Consider the following 16,299-nt stretch of genomic DNA (forward strand, 5'->3'; position numbering starts at 1 on the left):
GGCAACTGATGTACAGAGAAGTTAAGGAACTTGCCCAAGGTTGCACAGCCACTAGGAAACAGAACTGGGACATGAACCTAGACAGTCTAGCTCCAGAGTCTGTATTTGGCAGCCATGTATCTTAAACTGTGGTCCCTAAAATAGAATGCTTTTCAGGTGTTGTCAGATCTAAGCTGATATGGTTTGGCTGTGTCCCCACACAAATCTCATCTTGAATTGTAGTTCCCATAATCCTCACGTGTTATAACAGGGACCCGGTGGAGGTAATTGGATCATGGGGGTGGTCACTCACATGCTGCTGTTCTCACGATAGTGAATTCTCACAAGATCTGATAGCTTTATAAGGGGTGTTTCCCCCTTTTGCTCAGCATTTCTCCTTGCTGCCACTATGTGAAGAAGGATGTGTCTGCTTCCCCTTCCATCATTATTGTAAGTTTCCTGAGACCTCCCCAGCCCTGTGGAACTCTGAGTCAATTAAACCTCTTTCCTTTATAAATTACCCAGTCTCAGGTAGGTCTTTATTAGCAGGGGGAGAACAAACTAATAGGCAAACTGAAGAGCAGATCAGGACCCTGGCCTTCTCCCAATGGTGAGCAAAATTATCCTAGTTTTCCTCATGTGGGCTTTCATCTATTTAGATGCTCCTCCCTCTGTGATGTTTTCACTGTGATGGGTTGCTCAGCGTTGACTCCCCAATCCTTTGTTTATTCAGCTGCTTTGTAAATCCAAGCATAAAACTTAACAATTAGCCTTTTTAAATGCCTTCTTGTTAAATTTGATGAAAATTCTAAGCTGCTGACATCTTCTGGGATCTTGACTGTCTCACTCAACACATTTTCTTCACTCCCAAATCCAGGTCTTTCACACATTTGATGAAAGTGCCTCCCCTAACCTCATCCCAGGCACTGATGAAAATACTGGGTCAGACAGGGCACCATGCCATTAGAGTCCTCTCTCCAAGACGGAATTGATCTATTAGTCAGCACCCTCTGGGTAGGGCTTAGTCCTGTACAAAAATAGAACATGAGTCACCTTCCCTTTAAGATCGTGGCTTAAATGGGAAGGAAAGTAAATTGGTAATCTCCAAGAATATTTCCAAGTCTAACACTTCAGAAAAATACTAGTGTGTACTAGGTTCTCCATGGTCTGGACTTTGTGTCCCTCAGAAGTCGTAAATCCCACCATTCTCAGTTCACATGTAACTCGCCAGCCAGCCACAAAACTTACACAGTCCCTTAATCACAATCTCTGCTCCTTCCCACCACCATGATTGTGTCCCTGCTGCTGCTTCTGCCTTCATTTGTCTAGTTGATGACATTCTAGTTATTCTTCAAAACCAACTCAGATCAACAAATGGTTCTGGAACAACTGACCATCCATATGCAAAAGGAGAACTTTGATCCATACCTTACACCATATGAAAAGATGAAATCAGAATGAATCACAAACCTAAACGTGAAATATATAAATTCTAGAAGAAAATATAGACAAAACATCTTTGCGACCTTGGGTTAAGGAAAGCTTTCTTAGCTACAACACCAAAAGCATGATCCATTTTAAAAATTGATCAATTAAACTTTATCAAAATTAGTAATATTTATTTTCAAAAGACACTCTTAGGAGAATGAAAAGACAAGCTACAGACTGGGAGAATATATTTTAAACTGACATAACACCATGATGGGCAAATCCACAGAGAACAAAAGTAAATTAGTGGCTTCCAGAGGTTGAGGGGAAGGGAGAATGGGGGGTAACTTTTAGCAAACATGGAGTTTTTTGCTGGGGGATGATGAAAATATTCTGGAATTTGTGGTGATGGCTGCACACATTCTGAAATGCTAAAACCAATTAATAGTACATTTTTAAATAGTAAACTTTATGTTGTATGAATTATATCTCAATTTTTAAGAAGACTTAGATCATCTTCTGCTGTTTAAACTTATCAATGGTTTCCTGTGGCACTCATACAAAAATCTAATCTCCTTATCTTACAAGGCTCTATTTTTTTTTCCAAAAAAAGGACAGATAAACTCTTGAGTCCCACTCTCAAGCCAGTTTCTCTCATATTCATTAAATATATATATGTTCCTCTATGTATTATGCATTGTTCTAGGCACTTGGGATTGAATAAAACAGATGAAGAACTCACCCCCTGTAAGTTTACATTCTAATAGAGAGAACATACATTCTCAGGAAATGGCAAACACTGGACTCATACATGACTGGTCTCTTTCTCTCAGACCCCATCAGTATGCCTTGTCAATTTAACCTTCAAAATATATCCAGAATTTAATCACTGCTCACCAGCTTCACTGCAACGGCCTTGGTCTAAGCCACCATCTTTCTCTCCTGGATTATCACAGGACCTTTCTAAATGCTCACCCTGCTTCTGTCTTCCCAGCTTTCAGAGTTTTCTACAAATATCACCCACAATTATCCTTTTAAAGCATAAGTTAGATCATGTTGCATCTCTTCCCACAACCCCCCCAATGGCTCCCTTTCTCACTCAAAGAGAAACAACCTTATCATAATGCCTGTTGAGGCCTAATCTGATCCCTAGCTCCCTTCCACAACCTCTCCCCACCTCACTCCCTCTGCTTCAGCTGTGCGGGACTTCTTGCTGTGTATCAACTAGACCAGGCAAGGATTCTGCCTCAAGACATTTGCACTTGATGCCCCTGTGCCTGAAATTCTTTTCTCCTGGATATCCACACGATTTGCAACTTCCTTTCTTTTAGGTCTTTGTCCAAATGTTACTTTATCACTGTGACCTCCCCTGGCCATTCTATATAAACTGGGAATTTATCTGCCCAATCTCTCGGGGGTTCTCTCTATCCTCTGACTGATTGTGTTTTTCTCCACAGTATTTGTCTCTACCTGACAAAATATTGATTGGTTAATTGATGCTCTTGGAGGGCAGATATCTGTCTGTTTTTCATAGCTATATTCCTGGTGCCTAAAATAGTCCTAGCATATAAGAGCATTTTACAAATACATGTTAAATAAATGAATGAATTGTTTTGGGATGACAGGATATTTCTTTCTGCCTCTAGGGACTCACAGACACCAGAGCTGGGTTACAGGTATTCAAGTAACCCAGTGTGTACCACCCCCAAAATAACACCTGCCATTTATTGAGGTGTTCCTTCACTGGCCTTCGTTCATCATGTCTTGCATAAAAATACCAAAGAAGCTCAGAAAATCAAAGGCAGAGTCAAAGGGTCTCAGAGGCTGGAACTGGGTGGCTGTTTAAATTCCAACTCTGGTACTTGCCAGTTCTGTTGCCTCAAGTGAGCCACTGAGTTACAGTTTCCTCATCCATAAAGCAGGTATAATATGTGCACATTTTGGAGTTGTTATGAAGATTGGAGATAATGCTTTCTTTTTTGTTTTTTGTTTTGTTTTGTTTTTTGAGACAAAACCTTGCTTTGTCACTCAGACTGGAGTGCAGTGGTGAAAGCTCGGCTCACTGCAACCTCCGCCTCCTGTGTTCAAGCGATTCTCATGCCTCAGCCTCTGGAGTAGCTGGAATTACAGGCGCCCGCCACCACACCCAGCTAATTTTTGTATTTTTAGTAGAGATGGGTCTTGCCATGTTGGTCAGACTGGTGTGCACCTCCTGACCTCAAGTAATCTGCCCACTTTGGCCTCCCAAAGTGCTCGGATTACAGGTGTGAGCCACCACGCCCGGCCTGGAGATGATGCTTTCTGAGCACTAAGCACAGTGCTTAGTATCATGGCAGCCATGATTAAGAGGAGCTCAACGAGGAGGTGACTGTGGAGAGTGCACATCAGGTTGATGGAATCACCAGGATGGAGCATCCTCCACAGCATAAACCTAGTAACAGGAATGGCAAGTTGCAGATGCAGCAGGGAGACCCAGACAGGACCCAAGATGGAGACAGGGCTTAAAAGATTTGGTATCTGTTCCAGGCACTCAGCTCCTGTGTGCAGAAGTAAGAGGGCCCAGAATGAGCCTAAATATAATACATTTAAGATCCAAGGACCTACTATACAGCCAGAAACAGATGATGTCTAACACATGTGAATGAATGTATTGGCATTTGGAAGACAAACTCAGACACCAGATTCCTATCAATATACATTTATAGACACATAGATATAGACATAGAAATAGGTATAAATATAGATAGGTATGTTGTCTTTCATTCTTCCGTGGAAAGTGTATAGCCAAAAACAAAAAGGACCTTTTCACCAGGACTTCCAAAATGGTCTTTCTTGGAGTGAAGTGACTGAAAATCCAGCCCAGGTTTTCATCAAGCCCTCCAGCCCTAGGAAGTAGAATCAGTGAGGTGGTGGCTTCCAGGGAGAATGGATGTTTTTAATAAAGGGGTAAGCTCTTTCCTTTTGTGGGAAGTTAAAATATATTCATTATCAGCTTTGAAGTTCACACAGAGTCAGCAAAGATAGTATTTATAAGCAAGGAAAGTTTATCAGAGACTAGAAACTCTGCTTTTCTTAATGATTGAGTAGCAAACAATGGTATGAGTTTATCTGTAGGGCTTCACAAAGAAAGTTGAACTCCACTTCTCTATTTCCATTTCTAGAGAAAGCCTGGCATTATTGTCCTTCCATGGGGGAGATTTTTCCTAAGTAAAATATTTCCTAAGTAAAAGCTCTACTTCTTGTCACAGGCCCACAATAAAATAATAATAATAAAGAAATACTTTTCCTCCTTCCAGTGTCCTCCCCACATTCACTATCAACCACTCCGTACCATAAGTACACACACATACCCTCCAGAATGCCTAAAATTTCATCATTAGGAATTCAGCCTTTTGTGCCAGGCTTGTTTTTCTTCCAGCTATCACCAAATAAAATGCAAATATTCTAGAAGTGGAAATAATACTGGAGTTTACATTTAGTTAGCAACTTGGAGTTTACAAAATGCTTTCACTTTCATTATGTCTTTGAAGTTGAACATAGTCTTGAGCTCAGCATACCCAGAACCAGCAAATGACAAAGATTCAATGTTCAGGAAATATCTCTTGAGTGCATAATTGAAATGAATGAATGAACTGACACTATGACATTTGTAAAATGAGAATTACTGTCTCCATTGAAACAAAAAGTCAAAAAGGTAAGTGAATTGCCCACAGTCACAAACAAGTAAGTGGTAAACCTGCAGTTTGAACATCTGGTTGCAAAACTAGGGAAGCAAAAGCTACCATCTTTCCTTTGGACAAAAGTGTCTGAAGCCAAGTGAGAGTTAGCTGAGTACAGCAGGATTGGAATTGAATAGGACATTGGGTGAGGAGAGGCGGGCAATACTGAGCTTGGAGCTGAAAGACCTGGGCTGATCATGCAATCTTGAACTTAACCCTTCACTTAGCTTTGTCTTCCTAATTTGCAAACTTGAGATAATAAGATATTAATGTGCAAGGTTGTAATGAAGACCTAAATAAATACCAACTACAAGAGGACTTTGCAAACCTGTAAAGAGCATGCAGATGCTAATAAATACAGAGTTAGGAGGCAATCAAACCCTGAGCAGCCCATAACTTAGCTTAGTTACTTACCTTTAACTCACTAAAAATAAATCTTAATAGATCTCTATAGAAGTAAAAGAGAACCTCTTTTCCTCTTTTTATATTCCTACTTCCCAACCCCACTCTCCTTTCATAAGACAGGGGACTCTTGCGTGTATTTGTATATCTGGTTTGGGGTGATTCTTTCTGACACCGTTTTATCCACTATTTTGCTTTCTTGCAACCCAATGTGTTCCTTGCAACTTTTTCAGTTTATTACTTCAAACTTAATTTTTACTGAAAATTAATTAGAGAAAGCAAATATTACAAAATAAGCTGCATGAATGAGAAAGCAATTCATGTTTACTACAAACAGATAATTACAAAAGACCTGATGACTGCATACCTCAGACCACACCATGGCCTGGTCACTGGACTCTGCTCAAGGACTAGCCCTGTTCTTGGGTTTATGATAAGACATCCACTTCTAGCCTATGCCACTGAACCCTCCTGCCTCCCAGAAATTCTTATTTCAAGGGCAAAAGACCTTGCACAGCTATTTGTTGAGAGCTAGCAGAGAAATTTAATTTATATTTTCCTAAGACATCAAGATTTGCCTCCAGTGCCTCACATTGCCCTGTGGAAGCCCCAATGACCTTTCTTCTCCAGAAAGCCCAGTGCTGGCCGTCCCCATTGCCCAGCTCTCTAGACTGCAGACATATCAATTCAGTTAGACTCAGAGAACTCTGACTCTCAGGAACTTGAAGAGGCAGCTCCTTCAGGTGACTAGGAAGCTTGCGTCCAGAGACAGGGTGGCTTGGCCAAAGTCACACACATAGAATCATACCACCTGTGTGAGGTGAAAGACCATCTAATCCCATCAGCACCCTCTCCATGAGTGTCCTGAGTCTGCAGGATTCCTGACAAGCATCACTCATCCATCCAGCCTCTCCTTGAACACCTCCAGCAGTGAAGAAATGAAGAACTTAGCACCTTCCAAAGCAACCCATTTTATGTTTGTTTATCTCTGACTCCTGGGAAGTTATTATACTAAGCTGCGAGAGCTGCAATCTCTCTGTCTATCTCTCTTTCCATCTCTTTCTCTTCCTCCCTCTCTCTCTCTTTCCCTCCCTTTGTCTCTCCTTTCATCCCATCCCTCCCTCTCCCCCAGTTTTATTTATTTACTCTGGCCCTCCCTGTTGAGGCCATACAGGATTGGTCATCTCCAACAGTAGAGCTAGAATTAAAACCAGATCTCCTAATTTGCATTTCCTATTCATCCCACCACACTGTATAACCTCCCTCACCCTACAACACACACATGACAAGGAAAGGTAAAGGATTTCCAACAATATCTTTAGCAGCATATTATTTCCCTATTTGTATTATGAATATAATATTTAATCCACCATTCATTCATTCATTGGATTTATTGAATATTTTCTTTGTACCAGGCATGGAGCACAAAGCATTAAAGAACATAAGGCCCTTGAGATCAAGAAGGTGGAAAACTCTAACTAAAATGCAATGTAATAAGGGCTACACTAAGGATCCCTGCAAAGTGCTGTGTGAGCACAGAGGAGAATGTTGCTAATTGGCTGAGAGTAATTTCATCAAAAATGTCTTATTTATTCTTATATCTCCAATGCTTGTCCTGTAGTAGACACCTCAACAAATGTTTGAATGAATAAATGAAGGGACACTTTACCAAGCTTTGGATTATAAGGAATTGTTCTCAACTTAGAGAAGAGAGGAATAGCTTGTACATTCTTTGTGATGCTAGGAAAGGAATTCATTTAGGACATATATTAATGTGCTAGAGCTGTGTATTAGTCTGTTCTCATGCTGCTAATAAAAACGTATCTGAGACTGGGTAATTTATAAAGAGGTTTAATGGAATCACAGTTCTACATGGCTGAGGAGGGCTCACAATCATGGCAGAAGGTGAAGGAGGAACAAAGTCACGTCTCACATGGTGACAGGCAAAGGGAGCATGTACAGGGAAACTCCCATTTATAAAACCATCAGATCTCATGAGATGTATTCGCTATCATGAGAACAGCATGGGAAAGACCTTTCTCCATGCTTCAATTACCTCCCACCGGATCCCTCTCATAACATGTGGGAATTATGGGAGCTACAATTCAAGATGAGATTTGCATGGGGACACAGCCAAACTATATCAGGCTACCATAACAGTGTACCACAACTGGGTAGCTTAAAACAACAAAAATTTATTTGCTCACAATTTGAGAGGCTGGAAGTCCAAAATCAAGGCGTCAGCATGGTTGGTTCCTTCTGGAGGCTCTTGTGCTCATCTGTTCCATGCCTCTTCCAGCTTCTGGTGGTTGCTGGTGGTCTTTGGTGCCCCTCAGTTTGTAGGCGTGTCACTCCAATCTCTGCCTCCAGCTTCACATGGTGTTCTCCTTCTGTGTGTATACAAATTTCCCTCTTCTTATAAGGACACCAGTCATTAAATTAGGCCTAATACTCCAGTATGGCCCCATCTTAATTTGATTACATCTTTAAAGCCCTATTTTCAAATAAGGCACATTCATGGGTACCAGGCATTAGGACTGACACAGTTCAACCACAAAAATATATTGAATAAGATGGGAGATATAGTCACTTGATATATACTTAGTGCCAATTATGAGATGAGCACTGTTCTAGATCCAGAGAACATGAACAAAACAGACAAGGAACTGCCTTCATGCAGCTTATGTTCTAGCTGTGGGGAGATAATTAACTTGATAATTAACTAACAAGAAAACATGAGAGAGTGCAAAGGACGAACATTGAGTGAGGTGATAAGTAGTGGCTACTTTAGATTGGGCAGTCAGGGAAGACTACTCTGGGGAGTGACATTTAAGGTGAGCTCTGAATGAGCAGCAGGATTCAGGCAGAGGGTGAGTCTCTACTTTAGGGAGTGGCTGTGGGATACCGTAGGGGCAGAGAGAAGACCAGTGTCAGAAGGTTGCTCCCCCCAGTGCATCCACTGCAGTTTCCTCTTGTTACCAAATGGTCACTCTTTTCCATAGTCTCTCTTCCAAATTTACAGGGAGCTGGTCAGATTGGCTCAGCTGATTAGAACTGCACCTACTTGGCTGAGCCTGCCAGGCCACCTCTGGGGGTGCAGGGGGGCTCTAGGAAGGGCTATACCTGATCCACCCAATGGCCATCTTTGTACTAGTCCAGTGCCTTCAGACCAGGGAGTGAGGCAAGACCAGTTTCAGTTAAAGACAGACAAGGGCACATTCAGGAACTTGGCCCACTGTACAATGCACAGACAGAGAGCACAAAAAGAAATGTGTCCCCTGTGAGAATCATTACAGCCATTGGAGGCTGTGGCTGTGAACAACAGCAATTCTGAGTTCAGCAAAAATGAATTTATTGGCATGGTATGGGATAGTTCAAGGAATCAAATGGAAAGCTGGGGAAACAGCTCTTAAAAAGAATGGGAACCAATACAGCTGGGGATCTGGGAGGCAGGAACAAGTGAACAGTCTATTTGGGCAATTGTTTTTGGAATGAATGGATGCCACCAACTTTTCCTTGTAGTAAAATTTAAATTACAGGGAGAAAGTATGCGAATGGCCAAGCTTGAGTCTCATGCCCACCCCTTGGCTGTTGGCGGGGCACCCTGATTATACACCAAGACTAGATCGAATGGGCAACAGAACATCTCCCACAGAAAAATCTGGATGCTCCTTCTGGATGGCCAAAACAAGGGATGGTGTTTATCAGGCCGGCAAAAGCCACAGTTGTCCTCCACAATTATCAGCACATGCATTTCACCAGACTAGGTCTCTGGTCTAGGTAGAAGAGCCCATGAAGCTCTGTGGAAGTTTCTTGACTTATTAATTAGTGCCATGACTTTCTGCCTATTTATTTAAAAATGTTTAGATGTCCAGTAGTCATGCAGTCCATTTTTCTCCACAAAGGTTTATGCCAAGGTGCTGGCACGCCTCCTTCCAGTCAGACAATCTGATAAGCAAACACATTGGCATTTAAAAGGCAGGTCTGTGAATGGTCTTTTTTCCCCAAGAAGTAATTCATATTAGAGGCCTGGTGAAGGCTGGGGAAAAAATAACATGCCCTGGTGCTGAATAAGTTGGAACTTCAATGCTGTCAGCAGGTTCTGGATGTGAGCTGATCTCAGATAAAACAGCTCCTTACAGGCAGAGGCACTGGGTCCCAGTAATGCCTGGAAAAATGGAGCCACCCGAAGTGGACTCTCCTGCTTCTCAGGGAAATATCAAAATAGCTCAAATGATGACCCCTCCTTGGGAAAATTCTCACAGTGGAAGAGACAGGTTTCTATGTGGAAATAAAATAACTCTATCCAGGCAGTTTGCCGGGGCAGGGTCCCAGCCAGAGTGAGGGTACTCCCCTTGTCTGATGAGGATGGAGGGAAGGGGGGGCTTAGTCTCTTTTTCTCCATTCATCTTGGGATGTTATCCCACTTCAGCAGATGGGCAAGGAGACTTGAGGACTGCTTCATTCAGTGTGCACAGCCTTGGACCACAAGAAAAACCCTCATGGACACTCAGGTCAGGGAAACTACATTTTCAGGAATAAGAAGTGTCTGCCTTCCACTCAGAAATCTCACAAAAGTCATGAGAACACTGGTTCAGAGTCCACAGAACTAGATGGGGTTCCTGGCCCTGCTATGTACCAGCTGGTAACCTCTGTTTCTTTAGCTCTAAAATAAAAGTAACAATCGACCCTACCACATAGGGTTATAAGGAGAAATAAATTAGTCTATGAAATCAAAGTTCTTGACACAGTGCCCGATGTATAGTTAGTGTTGAATAAATGGTAGGTATCATTGATCGTTATCACCAAAGGGGTACAAGCCAATTTTCATCTCCTCTCGAACCCTGAGCTTTTATTTACTGAACCAAATCCATCTCTCCTACAGAAGAAGAAATAGAAGGGGCTTGATTGATTTCCACAAATAGGTACAAAAAAAACAGTGTCCTGCACTGGAAATAATTTTTGCTAGTAACACCCTGCATGCTATACATGCCTGAGGGTAATAACAAGCATATCCTTAGAATGACCCTGTATGGCACACACACCTGAATGTATGTTCCAAGCTAGGGATTCCAGGCATAGCCAACCCAGAGATTCATTCCTGGTCTGTGAGGAACATCTGGACCCCAGCCTGTCCTTTGGATCACAGGCCGTATAGGGAATTGATGCCCTGAGTTTTGGGTTAAATGAAGATTGCCAGGTGGAGGTCATTAAGGGGAAGGTGTTAAGTGAAAATGCTGTATCAACTGCATGCTGTTTGCAAGTGACTGCAGTTTTCCTGCCCAGCCCACCACCACCAGGCAGTGCAGTTATCTTATCCAGCCCACTGCCACTGGACCATTTCTATATGTAAGGCGATTCTCCCGTCCAGCCTGTCCTGTCCAGCCCGCTGCCATTGGACTATCCCCTGTATGTAATCCCCTGATGAAACCCCAAGTCTTGGCCAGGCAGGGTGGCTATGCCTGTAATCCCAGAACTTCAGAAGGCCGAGGCAGGCAGATCACGAGGTCAGAAGTTTGAGGCCAGCCTGACCAACATGGTTAAACCCCGTCTCTACTAAAAAATACAAAAAAGAAAAAAAAATTAGCCGGGCATGGTGGCACACACCTGAAATCTCAGCTACTCAGGAGGCTGGGGCAGGAGAATGGTGTAAACCCGGGAGGCGGGGCTTGCAGTGAGCCAAGATGCGCCACCGCACTCCAGCCTGGGTGACAGTGCGAGACTCCATCTCAAAAAACAATAACAACAACAACAAAAAAAACAAAAAACAAAAAAACAAAAAGAAACCCCATGTCTCATATGATGGCTCTGGGTCTCTTCTTCAACTTCTTGAACCTGCTGGCTTCCCTACTGAGGTTAATAGGGGTTCAGCACAACACACCCCTTCCACAGTTTTACTAGCCATGCCCACCAACCCCCATCAAAGTGGTTTCTGCATTTCTATGTAGATCTTGACCAAGAAGCTTAAGAAGGCTGAGATTCATCCAGCTGAAGCCCATCCATGAAGATCACCTTCTTTCTTAACCCAGTCCCTAACTGACCTCTTACTATGTATGCATCAAATAGATTATCTGAGAGGCAGCTTGGCAGTCATAGAAAATGCAGACTTTGGGCAAGACATCCCTGGTGAAAATTCCTTGCTAGCTATGGGACCTTAATCAAATGATTCACCTCTCAGGCTTGCATTTGACTTTCAGAGGCATTTTGGGTTTTAGAAACAGTGCATGTGGTTGGGGGTATATAGGGTGTTTCTTTCCCACACCAGGTGTCTCCTGCAAGTAGAAAAAACTTCCTGGCCCCTCTCCTCCCCTTGTTTGTCTTTCCTAGGGAAGAAGAACGTGTTTTATCTGATGGTGCATTAAAACATAAGTGTGTGTGTGTGTGTGTGTGTGTGTGTGTGTGTGTAGATGATAGAGATGGATGATAGAAAGATAAATAATATAGAGATGAGAGAGAGAGCAAGAGAGAGAGCGAGAGATGGTAAAGGTAGATAGACCCTTCTACTCTTCTTTCTAACATGTGAGCTAACTAAAGGAAATTCATCCTTCCCCTGCTACCTGGTGCTTCAGTTTTTATAGGGGGCCTAATCCTGCAAGTCACATTGCCCCTATAAGAGGTCTGCCATTGGTTGAGATTCCCAACACCTTGTGCATTGAGGTATGAATTTTGGGAGAGAGACAAAAAGAGAAATTTAGGTGAGCAAAAAAACATGTAGAGGGAGAGCCTTTTAGTAATACCTAGGTGGGTGACCAAGCTTTATGGTACTTGGTGCAGTGCAGGTTATGAGCTGAACCTCATCCTCATCCTGGGCACATACTTTGAATCCTAGTTTTATGGCTAACTAGCCATGTGACCTTGGGCAAATGACTCTGCTAGCTTTACACAGAGGAAAGGAACAATGAGGGATTTTCCCTTACAGGATCTGTTTGCCTACAATCATCAGCTTTAAAATTTAAAAAGACCCATGTGCTTGTCTCTGGATGCACTGAGGAAGGGGCTGGGGGCATTAGGACCCCCACCACATTCATGATTGGGGTGTTCAGAAATTATAAGATGCTCATCTAGCCTTTTAATTATGTTAATGTTTTGATCCATATTTGGCTATCAACTTCCTCTCTTTTCTTTATAGCAACCAGGCCAGACTATGAAGAGCAAATCTTCATTTGTTCACTCAAAAAATCGTTTTTTCTGATATTTATGGAGGATCTACTCTGTGATGTATCTAGATCCTCAAGATACAGCATGAACAAAAAATAAAATTTTTGCCTTCATGAAGCTTATAGTCTAATGAAGACAATGAAAACATTTTTTAATGTTTATTTCAGGGAGAAGGGGAGAAGATAGACTGTTCAGGTGGCAGTAAGTTCTGTTTCCCAGTAGGAAAACAAATGAAACAAGAATCAAGCAGTGGAGAGTGAGGATATTGAGGGCTGTGGCCATTTTATATAAAGACCTTCGACAATAGGCAAGCGTGCAAATGATGCAAAGATGTTTGAAACTGTAATCAGTGAAGGCTAGCTTTAGTTCCTCTTTGTCTATTCCCCTGGAGCTAAACCATCTCCAGGCCCCTGAGGGGTCTCCTGAAACACATGCAATTCAGACAGGCCAGGTGCAAAGCATGCGCCAGACAGGCAGGCAAAGCCAGACCTCCTTCAGACCCAAGCAGGGAATGAGTTATAGTCAGGGAGAACTGACTTAGAGAAAGTCTTCACATTCTCCAGCCCTGAAGCGTTTGACCATGGCTGCAGATTGGAATCATCTGAAAAGATTCCCACTCCCCCGCCCTACCCGCCCCACCCAAGACTGAGTCTTGCTCTGTCACCCAGGCTGGAGGGCAGTGGCACGATCTCGGCTCGCTGCAACCTCTGCCTCCTGGGCTCAAGCAATTCTCCTTCCTCTGCCTCCCTAGAAGCTGGGACTATAGGCATGCATCATCAAACCCAGCTAAATTTTAAATTTTTAGTAGAGACGGGGTTTCACCATGTTGGTCAGGCTGGTCTCGAACTCTTGACCTCATGATCCACCCACCTTGGCCTCACAAAGTGCTGGGATTACAGGTGTGAGCCACCACACCCGGCCAAAGATTTTTAAAATACGGTTCATCTAGCCCACTCCCAGAGACTCCAACTGGAGTCTAGGGTGGGTCTCATGTAGTGTCTTCTTAAGGCTCCCTAAGTGATTCCAAAGTGCAGCCAGGGTTGGGGACATCTGCCTGGAGACCTATGCAGGGCATTAATCATAGGAGACATGGAGGTGGCAGGATTGGCCTCAGGGGCTGGGGAGTGGAGCTTGTAAGAGGAAACTCAAAAGAGGTTAGAGCTCTTTTCTTGCTGGAAGGTGCTCCTTGGAATTCCTGCTTTGAGGATTGCTTTGCATCTTGGAAGTGCTCTCCCAAAGCAGCTGAAGGTGTCAAAAAGTAGAATCACCACCATCACCATCCCAGAAAATCCCATCCTTGAAGGAAAAACTGGAAAAACTTAGGAGTCCAGAGGAAAGGGGCAAAGTCAAGCCCCCAGAATAGTTGCCTTCCCTTCTAGCCCAGACAAAAGTAGCTCTCGTAGTCTCCACATTCACTACTGGCCCAGCCTAGCTCACCCCAGTAGGAAATGTCACAGAAATCTGAGGCCAACAAACACCCAGTGAGAAATCAAGGGCAGTCACTGCCTCAACTGTCCTCTTCCCTATTGGAGTGATCATGGATCTTAAGGAACTTTTCAGGGGCTGGGGATCTTGGCCAACTCTCTCTGCATTAAACATAGCTAAGGAGTTCATGACAGGAGACAGGCAGGTGGGTGACAATTTAAAAATAAAGGAAAACAATAGCAAAGCACGCACTAGGTACTGCCGTGAGCAAGGATGCCTTTGAATGCTTAACCTGCATCCCATTTGGAATCCCAGCACTATTGGACGTGTGCAGTAGGGTCTCTGTTTTTCAGATGACAAATTCAGGGTCAGAGAGGGCAGGTAAGTTGCCTGATATCACACAACTGGCCAGACCTTTCCAAATAGCCTCATCTGGCTCCTAAGCAGTCACAGAGATGGGCCCATGTTGGCCAACACCAGTGAAGACCCTTTGAGGTTGAATTTGTAGACTGTCTCCTAATACCCACAGTCCTGGAGCTGTGCTCTGAGGAGCCGGGGTCACTCATGGCACTGTTGCACACAAGGATATCTGACCTGGCTCCTGGGAACATTTTGCATCTGCCAGGCAAGGCCAAGGGAAACTCCTCCCGCATTTGCTTTTTGTAAAGGAGATTTTGGAGGGTTAAGTTTCCAGCCTCAACAGGCTTATCAGAGAAACTCCCTCTGCTACACAGTAAATCACAGAATAAAGTCAAACCAGCTGGCAACCCTGCTGTGCAGGGAGCCTGAACTTGATTCAGAATCCAGGGGATGAGCAGAGGGTAATGAGACTGGTGGGAGAAGGGGAAGCTAATGGGAAGGACTCATTTCTTGCTTTGTAGGGACTGCTGCCAGACAGGGTGAGGAGGCACCCAAGACTGACAGCTTCTGCTTATGGATTTCAGCCACGCAATGATATTTTGCTTCCCCAAGCACACCCTCAACGTGACCTATATTTGGGTGTAATAAAAATTGCATGCTGGGTGGATTTTCTTAGCAACACATGTTCTTCTGACCTTGCCTGCCAGTTCCTAGGCCCCAAGTGCACAAGACAGCAGATCATACAGATGCACCCTCTGCCTCCATTCAACCAAGGTCAGTAGCCAACTGTGGGCCAGTCCCAGCCCTTCTCATGAGCCTTTGCACCAAACTCAGCCCAAGGAGATCCTGAGTAGCTGCTCTGGGTCAGTAGAGAATGTCTTTCTAGTTGGAGAAGCCAGCATCTCACCCATGGAGGTATTTTATTATCACTAGATTGCCAAAATGCTCTGCTCATCAAGAAACAAGAAGAGGGGGCTCCGTTTTCCTCCCATCACACCTGTTTCTCCCAGTTGCCCTCATTCAGAGGGCAAGTAATACATTTCTCAGAACAGTATACAAATTCTCAGATCCAGCCCGATCAGCTCTGTTTCCCTCAATGCCACCCCACTTGCCCCTGCCTTTCTCGTGCTTTCTCCAAGGCCCTGACCCCAGCCTCACCCCTCTACCTTGATGTACCAACTGGCCATCTTCCCAGTTTCCCATCTTTGGCTTTATTTCCTGAGCTCTCTCATCTTACCTCTGGCAGAGCTCAGCACAGACTGATAATTCAGTAATAAACCTTCAGTCTGGCATGTCCAAGACAGTTACCATGTAATCTAATTGGAGAGGGAAACCCTGGATGAATCTGTTTCACTGCTTCTCATTACCCATTACAACTGAATAATTTTGAGTCCTGAAGACCTTCCAATTCAGTTTAGTGGGCATATACTATACACCTATTATACACTTATTATACATCTACCAGATATGTGTATAGCACTGGGCTGGATGCCCTATGAGACAGATGATGGCATGGAATGTTGGTGCTCAGAGAAACCAGCAAAAGAAATTCTTAATACATAACCTATGGAGCCCTGAGGTTATTACATGGATGGTTCCAAGTTCTCTAAAAACAAGACAGAAATTTTTATTTCATAAATTTCCCTCATGCTACGTTGTAAATTGCCTATCTGGGAAAATATTTTTATGTCAAATTATATTGTTAAGGTACTGTTTTCCTCTTAACAAGTGCTATAATCATGGTCATCATTTTATGGTATTTAGAATAGAATCTCAAAGTGATAGGAAAGAAGAAAACCTACCTGCAATTATGACTCCAACATGGCTG

At 43.4% G+C, this 16,299-nt stretch overlaps 1 long non-coding RNA gene across 2 annotated transcripts in view; it reads right to left on the reverse strand.

Annotated features, from left to right (window-relative positions):
* The window catches only part of LOC109024552 (uncharacterized), a 241,082-nt gene that overhangs the window by 108,910 nt on the left and 115,873 nt on the right, over window positions 1-16,299 (reverse strand). For both annotated transcript variants that reach the window (XR_008675009.2, XR_008675007.2), the window contains one exon: window positions 7,736-7,918. This is a non-coding gene — a long non-coding RNA (uncharacterized lncRNA). The remainder of the gene's footprint in view (window positions 1-7,735; window positions 7,919-16,299) is intronic.

Source organism: Gorilla gorilla, chromosome 23 (genome assembly GCF_029281585.2).
Source record: "Gorilla gorilla gorilla isolate KB3781 chromosome 23, NHGRI_mGorGor1-v2.1_pri, whole genome shotgun sequence".
Classification (NCBI taxonomy): Eukaryota; Metazoa; Chordata; class Mammalia; order Primates; family Hominidae; genus Gorilla; species Gorilla gorilla.